Genomic DNA, 10294 nt, shown 5'->3' on the forward strand with positions numbered 1-10294 from the left:
GGGCTGGCCAGGATCACTAAGCAACTAGATGAATTTTGAGAGTCTGCTTTGCAGACCCTAAAATCTCATATTTCTCTGGCTCTTGGAAGTAAATGCAAATCCACAGAATCCAGTAAGTCTCAGGAGCAAAACAAGACAATTTCAGTGATAAAGTAGAATGTTTACAAAGCATCCTCGTTGGTAGATTGAGTCCGAGTTTCTGTTCACTAGAAATAGAAAATGTCGTCAACATCAGGAACAGGAGCAGCAGCGGCTGGAGTGGCAGTGGTCTCCTTCATCTCTATCCCCACAGTTGCTGCCCAGTCCCCAGGGGTGGAAGGAGGGGGCTGCGGCAGCAGTGGCGGCAGCAGCGGCGACGGCTGTGGAAGCTGGACAGAAACAGATCACTTGCAGGTATTTTATGCACGGGGTTTGTAAAGAAGGAGATTACTGTTGATATTCTCATGACCTCTCTGACAGTCCATATGGTGCAGAGTGCAAGTATTTTCAAAGAGGGTACTGCGTTAATGGACACAGCTGCAGATACGAACACAGCAAGCCACTGGAACAGGAAGAAGTGACCGCTACATACAGATCTGAGTGTACAACCATACCTTGATGCTTCCTCAAGTCTCTTCTTCTGGTGTTGGATCACTAGCTGAAATGAATCCAGGCGAAGCTGAGTCACGAAACCCACACCTTCCAACTGTAGGAGCAGGTTCAGAGGACTGGGTGAATGCCATTGAGTTTGGCCCTGGGCAGCCCTACTGTGGCCGTACTGCCCCTTCCTGACTCAGTGACCAAGGAAGAGTCAGAGAAGGAGCCAACTACGGTGGAGACAAAGAAGCAGCCTTGCTTCTCTACTGCAGGAGAGTGTTACTATGGGGAAAACTGTGTGTACCTCTATGGAGACTCCTGTGACATGTGTGGCCTGCAGGTCGTACACCCAATGGATGCTGCCCAGAAGTCACAGCACATAAAATCTTGCATTGAAGCCCATGAGAAGGATTTGGAGCTCACTGTTCAGAGCAGCAAGGACATGGTGTGTGAAATCTGCATGGAGGTCTATGAGAAAGCCAATCCCAGCGAGTGTCACTTTGGGATCCTCTCCAACTGCAACCACACCTACTGTCTCAAGTGTAATCGCAAGAGAAGTGCTAAACAATTTGAAAGCAAGATCATAAAGGCCTACCCCAATGCCGAATCACATCTAACTTTGTCATTCCAAGTGAGTACTGGGTGGAGGAGAAAGAGGAGAAGCAGAAACTCATTCAGAAATACAAAGAGGTTATGAGTGACAAGGCATGAAGTGTTTTGATGAAGGATGGGGGAGCTGCCCATTTGGAGGGAATTGTTTTTTACAAGCATGCACACTATGATGGCCGTAGAAAGGAGCCACAGAGACAGAAATTGGGAACATCAAGCAGATACCAGTGCTCAATAAAGGTGCCACTTCTGAGAGCTCATTGAAGAGAGAACAACCCCTTTGAGAACGATGAAGAGGAGGTTGTCACTTTTGAGCTGGGTGAGATGTTGCTTATGCTTTTGGCTATAGGTGGGGACGATGAGGTGACAGACTCTGAGAATGCATAGGGCTTATTTCACCATGAGCTGGAGGACTTTTATGACTTGGAACTATAGTAGCGTGGGCTCTGGTCTGCGGAGCCTCAGACAGTAGCTGTCCCCTGTGCTGTGTGGCAGTGTGTGTGGCTCTCCTAGGCAGGCCTCTCAAACTCCAGGTGCCGTCTGTGATTACTACCCAGGGCCTGTTCCTCTACCCTCACCTTTCCCCCAAGAGTGTGTGTTTTCTCTGTTTCAAAAGTTACAAAAATAAATCTTAAAGTTAAATGAAAGAGAGAGAGAGAGAGAGAGAGAGAGAGAGAGAGAGAGAGAGAGAGAATGTCCAGATGATGTGAGGGAAAGAGACACATATAGGCATTTCCTATCAACCATGCTTCCTTCCACTTGTGAAATGTGTAGACAGTTGTTGGTCACTGGCTGAAAATGACTTTGATTCTTTCTCTGTGTTAGAACCATCCAGATGGAGAGTTTGGCAGTGTCCCAGGAGGAGCCCCCTGTGTGGCTGTCTTAGTTATTTTACTGCTGTGAACAGACACCATGCAAGTCTTATAAAGGACAACATTTAATTGGGGTTGTCTTGCAGGTTCAGAGGTTCAGTCCATTATCGTTAAGGCAGGAAGCATGGATGGCATTGTCCAGGCAGGCACCGTGCAGGCAGAGCTAAGAGTTCTGCATCTTTATCTAAAGGCTCCTAGGAGAAGACTAGCCTCCAGGTAGCTAGGATGAGGGTCTTAAAGCCCATGCCCACAGTGACACACCTACTCCAGCAGGGCCACACCCTCTAATAGTGCCACTCCCTGGTCTGAGCATATACAAACCATCACAGAGGCTCTTATGGCCATTATACCTTTACCTTACAGACATTGCTGAGACCTGTTTTTTTTTTCTCTCCCAAGTTGCCTTCTCACTTTGGTCAAAGCCCAAGTCCTGATGTTGTTAGCATCATGTTCTCATTCTCTCTCTCTCTCTCTCTCTCTCTCTCTCTCTCTCTCTCTCTCTCTCTCTCTCTCTCTCTCTCCTGCTGTCTCTCCAACTCTCTGTCCCTATCTCTAGACTTAGTACTTTTCAAAGTATTTGTTTATTTTTCTGTGTATGGTTGATTTCCTGCATGTATGTCTGTGTACCGCTTGTGTACCTGGTCCTGTGACAGCCAGAAAAGGACATCAGCTCCTTTGAAACTGGAGTTACAGATGGTTGTGAGCCACCATGTGGCGCTGGGAATTGAATTCAGAACTTCTGGGAGAGCTCTTAACCAATGCGTTCTCCAACCTGATGGTTTTATTTTGAATTCATTATTTTTGGTTAGCATAAGAAGAAATAAGCTACATTATAGTATTTCTATTCATACACATCATTATGCAGTCTTCTCATTCATACCCCACTTCCTCTTGACTATGGTGTGTGTGTGTGTATGTGTGTGTATGTATGTACATATATATGTTGAGAGGTCCAAAAACATTGGGAATAAAAAATTTCAATTCTTCAGGAAGCACATCGGGCTCCTCAGAGGGCGCTGCTGACAATGGGCCTTTAGTCAATGACTCCCCTGACTTAGGAAGGTAAGTCTGGAGCTAAGTCAGCTCCTGGGACATCTGGCCAGAGGAGATGACAAGGCCAGATTGAGCTGGTTTCCAAAATTCTTTGAGGTCTCACCAAATATAATAGAACTAACATAGCAGCCAATCAAAATGGTACTAATGTCACTGCTTTGCCCCTACCAATCATATTAGAGGTTACCTGACCCTTCTAGAAAATTCCCCCAGCCCTGCGTGAAAGGAAAGGCGGCCTGCGAACCCCTCCAGCTGTCACTCCAGTTTTGATGAATGGTTGACCCCGCATGCTGGTACTCTCTGCAGAATAAATGCTCTTTGTTTTTTGCAAACTATTTGAGTCTGGTGTCCTCCTTCAGTGATTCTTGGACTCTAACAATGTGTATACACACACACACACACACACACACACACATATATATATATATATTTACATCTAGGTTATTAATCTGAGAAGAAAACATGATATTTGTCTTTTTGGGTCAGGCTTATTTCACTTAACATAATAAGCTCTGATTCTATCCATGAATGTCGTATCATATTTGTACTCTTCTTTACAGATGAATAAATGTGTCTATGTGCTAGGTTTTCTTTATCCACTCATCTGTTGGTGGATATCTAGGTTGATTCTGTATCCTGGATATAGCAGTTGGCATGGTGGTAAACATTTTCCTAAAGACTCTGGTAGTCTCCCCCCCCCCGGCCCCCCCACTTTGTGACAAAATACTTCAGAAACACAACTGGAAGGATTAAGGTTGATTTTGGCTCATGGGTTCAGTTCATCACTAGCTGGCTACGTTGTTACTGGGACCATGGTGAGGCAGAACATTGAGGCAGAGAAGGTGGGGTATGTGGGGATCTTGGAAACAAGTTAAATCCACAGCGACTCATTTTTCCCAACTATGCCCTATCACCTTATAGCTAATTCAGCCGTAGGCTCGTCAGTATATTAATCTCCTGAAGGAGTCCCTGCTCTAGTGATCTAAGCAGCCTTAGTCATTATCTCCAACTAGGGAGACAGCCTCTAAAACGAGTCTCTGGGTAACATTCCAGGTCCACATCATAGCAATCTCCTTTTTGCCTCCCCATATCTGCACGTTAGAACAGACCATTGCTTCTCCAGCCCTGTTTGGCTTGGGATTTGGTCTCTATATTTAATTCTGATTTCAGAGACAAGAACGCTCTCCTGAAATGCAGTGCTGTTGATGAGAACACGTTCGGGCTGTTTCAATTTCTTGATAGCATTTTAAGAAAATGTCTGTCTTCTTTCTGAGATGCTACACTTCAAGAGGATCATGGTCATGCTCGCCTTTTGGACCCCTATATATCCAGTGTCCAGTCCAGTGCCTGACGCGACAGAAGTTGCAGTGTGACTTTTCCAGAGGAAATATGAACACATATCTATTCACCTCTGCTAAGGCTCTGAAGATACATGAAAGAGATGGTTCTACTCAAGTTCCGTGTGTGGACTTTAGTGGACTGTAAGCTTATGGGGGTGGGGGGTGGGGCGCAGTTAGTTACCGGAGTATGAGCGACTCATATACCTCAAGCTCCTCCCACCTTGTTTAGCATTGGTTGGCGAGGAGAGCTGCAACGTTGGAGCTTCCTGTTGAATCTAGAGTCAGTTCTCCCAAAGAGAGTCAGCTCTCCCTCAATAGTTGAGGCGTTTATGACTCTGGTGGGTCGGGGTGGGGTCCTTGAAACTCTCGTAATTTTCTGAGCCTCCCCAGCCTAGTATGTTTTGTGAGCTTTCTGGATCTTGGGAATCTATTTTTATCCTTCCAGGAAGGAATGTTTCAACTTGGAGGAAGTAGCTGTGTAAAACACAGGTGTTGAACATATTTTTTGTTGTTGTTGTTGTTGTTAAACAGATGAGCACGGAGATTATCCTGTGGCCTGGCATACAGGAAGCATTTAATGTCTGCAGCCATCGGCCTCTTGTGTTCATATCTGTATGAATCTGTTCATACGTGAACATGTGGCACCGTCAACAGGAATGATGGCTTAGCTGAATATAAAGTGGTAATTAATAAGTAATATAATAAATTAAAGGAAGGGTACAGTCTAGTTATTTCTTGAAATGATGGAATATGAGTGAATTGGCTCTCCACCCAAGCTAGAAAATAATCTTATAAATAAACATGTTCTAATGAGCTGCGTCTTACAATTTGAATGAGATTTCTGTTCAGTGGAGGTGGCAGAAAAGCATTTTATTTATTTTTGATGGTATTTTAGTAGTCTGAATTATTTGAACATATTGAAAGGTTACGGTAAGCAAATATATAAGCTGTTACTATATTAGCCGTATGTGTGGTCTGAGTGCTCACAGTATACGTGGCTTTAGTGTGTTTGTTAAAAGGAAATCTGGTGTCTTGCCAGGCGGAGCTGCAGTTCTGATCTAGGAAGGACTATGGGTAGTTGAGGTTTTGTTAAATCTAAGCTTTACTTCAGAGCCCTCTCTGGGTCTCTGGCTCCCTGGCATGTGGCGGGCAGGAGGGTGGCAGGGGTGGCGGGTGAGGGGGGAGCTGAAAGGCACTAAGGTTCAGCCTCTGGCTTCCCTCTGCTACCTCCTCTCCAAAGGAAACACGGGTGTGCCTGAAGGGAAACAAAATTCAGGATCTAGAAAATCACAGCCTGTGACATTTGCCTCACGTAGCCGTGACTGAAAAGCTGAGAAGTGACTCTTGCTGGCAATCTCAGTCTCAGGATCTGCTCCCTCGGTTACAGATTCAGTTGAAGTAGTTGACTTCCCTTATGCTATGCTGAGCTTAGTGTCAGCAGAACAAAAGGCGCGTGTCTGAAAGACACATCAGCTACATGGTGATTTCCCTGGGACACATTCTCCTCTAACTTCTCAGATACAGGCATACACGTTTTCTGTGCTTTAAAGCTAGTAAGGTATGTAAAGATGACCATGTGAGCAGAGTGGGTAAATAGCGCTACCTGGTCACTTTCTTTAGCTCAGTCAGACTCTGCCAGAAGTGCTGAATCTTTGAAGTGTTGACTCTGAAGGAAGAGTCTGACTGTGTGCTAGGTGAGTTGTTTGCACCTCACCACCAGGCAGCATCAGTTCTCTACTGGGGTGTGACTCTCTTCTCTTATAGTTTGATAATTCCAATGGCCTGGCATGTGACACTTGTTGAGTGTGGATTAAATGTTGTTAATACCTGTAAAAAGGATGTCAGTTAGGGAATCCATTTTTATAAAGTTAGAATCTATTATGTTCAACTTAATGCCATTCTCTTCCTAAATAAGAGCCCTGTGGCCCAGAGAAGAAGATAATTCAGTTTTCTTTCTCAGCTCGCTTGCAGAGATCCCTGGCTTCATCTGCTAGGTAAGTGCTATAGCATAGGGTTATAGTCTCTGCGGCTGTCTTTCTCACTGAAGAAAATTGAGCAGAAATTGTCTTGAAAAGAAAGTTGTCAAAAACAGACAAGTGAGAAAATTGCTTTTGTTTGTGAGACAAGAAGATACAAGAACAGTGGTGGTGTGACTGATTCCTGACACCATTACCCCTGACCTAGCGGGAGCTGGGAATTCCCCTCCTCATATCTGTCTTACCATGGACTGCCTGATCAGAGCTGGAGCCAGGCTAATTTTCGGTGAGATAAATTATGCTTCACCTAAGCATTTCTTATGAAGGTTTAAGATTGTGGAGTGTCTCTGTAATACGTTTTCACAGTTCAAGTATTTTGTTTGATATGTGTCATATCATTTCTTCCTATTCGTGATCTGATGAAGAGACACACATGTTTAGAGGTTTCAACGTTGAAGCAAACCTATTATCATGTGTATTTCAAACAGATATTAAATTAGTGATGCATATCACATGGCAGTGTTTGCTCTCCCAGTATAAAAGGTCAGACACAGGATGTATGAAAATACAAGTAAAAACACACGTTAACTTTTCATTTATGGGGAATAGACTTCATTTATTTGTATAATTTTGCATAAGTTGTAACTATGAGAATTTCTCTGTCTCTCTGTCTCTGTCTGTCTGTCTCTCTCTCTACACACACACACACACATACACACACACACACACACATATGTGTGTGTGTGTGTGTGTCATTTTTTCTTTCTTATGTTTAATTGAAAAATAAAACCTAAGCTGAGGAGGATGGCTCAGTGGTTAAGAACATTGGCTGCTCTTGCAGGGACCTCGAGTTAATTACCCAGAACCTGCATTACACGGTGGCTCACAACTATTACTGTAGTTTCAGGGAATCTGATGTCTCTTCTGGTCTCTGTGGGCTCTTGCATTAATATGGCACACACAAACTCACCCCCCCCCACACACAAACACACACACACAAACATACACACCAAAAAACCAACACAAATAAAATAAAATAAGCAGGTATTTAAAAAGAAAAAAATAAAATATACATGCAATTTAAATGAGCACACAATTCCCGAGAGTAATTGCCATGGCCGGTAATAGCTTTGTGCACCTGTTATTTTATTTAATCACCATTTTAAAGTGGCGGCATCATCCCGAGATATACGATGCATGGGTGTATCTAGCTGTTGTAGAAAGAGTGAAGGCAAATCCCAGTTTTTATGGCTTAAGTGCTTAAATCCCGGGAAGATTTTTTGCAGAAGGAGACTGACAAGAGGGACAGGTGGATATTGGCTCCAACGTGGTGACAAGCTTTCGGCCTCGGCTGCATTCTTACAGCAGGGGAGTGGGGAGCAGCTGGCAGCTTGGGAGCCACTGTTCTGCAGATGGAATTCTTGTGGCAGAGAGAAGAATGTCCTATCTGGCTCCTTGTGCTTTCTGAACAAAGAGCCCAACTTAAGAGATTGAAGCTGCTGTTTGATCTTAATGGTAGAGCTCGATCCCCGTCCACTGTCACGTCTGCTGTGTTACAGCTCAAATGATTTATGTTTAGAGAAGAATATAAAGTTTCTCCATCCACTGTTAGTGGCTGATGCCCCTGAATCCAGTGTTCTCTAACGTCTTACCCTTTGCAATCCCGAGATTGGGGGCCAAGCATATGAGTAGAGATCTGTCTACATATGACATGAGTCAAGAGAAACAAACTTTTTGGTAAAACGTGTTCTTACCCTGAATGTGGAGTTTTCTGTGATGGCACGGAGGCGTTTGTGTGTGTGTGTGTGTGTGTCTGTGAAGGCAGTTAGTCCCTTCTCTTCCCGTTGCTAGTTTCACCTCACACTGTAATTGTTTCCCATGCACATTTGTGAACATTTCAACTGCTGTGCTCCTTGGTCATCTGTACCTCTAGAAACTCTAGTACCAGGCTGAGAACTTTCTGATCCTTGAGACTGAGAAAATAGTCCAGAGGAAACCAGACAAGCTCCCAAGAAGAAGGGTAGGGTTGGGGCAGAGAGGATGCGCATCCTGGCCTGTGGGTCATGTACCAGAATGTGGAGATTGTGAAATGTTAGGTATCAGTAAACCACCAAAAGTTAATCCAAAGTCAGTCACACAACGAACCCCAGTGTCTGCAGCAGAGCTGGCCGGGGTTGTGTCACCTGATTTCACAGTGGCCTTGGTTCTGAACACACAGTGTGCACACACTCTGTGTGCCTCGTGCCACGTACCAGCAAGTGCTCCTGACACACCTCAACTCACACTCAAAAGTGTCTCATGAGTTAGTATTTTCACTGTCTATGCAGAAATGCTCATATAAAAATGTGATAGGGCCTGCTCCGTGGTTAAGAGGACTTGCTCTTGGCAGAGAATCAAGGTCTGATTCCCAGCGCCCACGTGGTTGCTCACAACCATATATAATTACAGTTCCAGGGGATCAGACATACTTTTCTGACACCAACCTAAGCACCAGACATGAATACTTGGTGCATAGACACACATTCAGGCAACATACACACATAAAATAAAACCCCAAAACAATAACAACAACAACAACAACAATTAATGGTTTAATTATGGAAAACTGCTTGGTTGGAACCCCTGCTCATCCCCCCGCACAAACTACAAAATCCTGTTTTCTCCTCTTCCCCCAGAACATAAACCCCAAACAACCAAAACCCAAACCCAAACCCAAACCCAAACCAAAACCAAAACCAAAACCAAAACCAAAAGCCAACCAAACAAACCTCCAAACATATTATGTTGCTGCATAACCAGATAGGGAGAGGAGTTTGTGGTGAACTTCCAAGTTGTCCATTTAATTAAGAATAGCAAAAGCTAGTATGACTTACCTGGTGCCTGTAGGTCAATTGCTCTCAAAAGAAAAAGAACATGTAAGAAACACATTCCTCACTGCTGCTTGTTACGTGCAAAACCCAGCATTTCAACATGAAATTCTGCAGATTTGAAAGGATAACAACAACATGGAATGGCCTTTCACAAAGCTATATTCGGCAGAACTTTAGTCTGAAAGTAAAATGGAAATCTCTAGTCTAATCTTTTTTTTTTTTTTTAGTTTTTTTTTTAAATTGGATATTTACATTTTCTTTATTTACATTTCAAATGTTATCCCCTCTCCAGGTCTCCCCTTCAGAAACCACCATTCCCTCTGTCCTTCCTCTGCCTCTATGAGGGTGCTCCCCAACCCACCCACCTACTCCTGCCTTCTCAAACTGGCATTTCCTTACACTGGGGCATCAAACCCCCACAGGACCAAGGGCCTATCCTCTCACTGATGTCCAACAAGGCCATCCTCTGCCACATATGCGGCTGGAACCATGGGTCCCTCCATGTGTACTCTTTGGTTGGGGGTCCAGTCCCCAGAAGCTCTGGGGGGGTGTCTGGCCAGTTGACACTGTTGCTCCCCCCACAGGGCTGCAAGCCCCCTCAGCTCCTTCAGTCCCCTCTCCAACTTCTCCATCCCACCCTCCCACCCCCAGTGCTCAGTCCAATGGTTCGCTGCGAGTATGAACATCCACCTCTGTATTTGTCAGGCTCTGGCAGAGCCTCTCAGGAGACAGCCATATCAGGCTTCTATCCGCAAGCACTTCCCAGCATCTTGTTCAGCAACTGTATATGGGATGGATCCCTAGGTGGGGTAGTCTCTGGATGGCCTTTCCTTCAGTCTCTGCTCCACACTTTGTCTCCCTATTTCCTCCTGTATTTTGTTTCCCCTTCTAAGAAGCACCCCCTCACCCCCCCACAATAAAGTGTTCACTCCATGGTTACTTCACATACCCAGCAAACCAGGAAAGGTTGCTGATGTAAGATGCAAAATGCAAGAGCT

The 10294-nt window shown here is 44.6% G+C and overlaps 1 pseudogene; it reads left to right on the top strand.

Moving 5' to 3' along the window:
* Window positions 1-385: 385 nt before the first annotated feature.
* Window positions 386-1620, top strand: LOC110291956 (annotated as a pseudogene).
* Window positions 1621-10294: the final 8674 nt, after the last annotated feature.

Source organism: Mus caroli, chromosome 3 (genome assembly GCF_900094665.2).
Source record: "Mus caroli chromosome 3, CAROLI_EIJ_v1.1, whole genome shotgun sequence".
NCBI classification, from domain to species: Eukaryota; Metazoa; Chordata; class Mammalia; order Rodentia; family Muridae; genus Mus; species Mus caroli.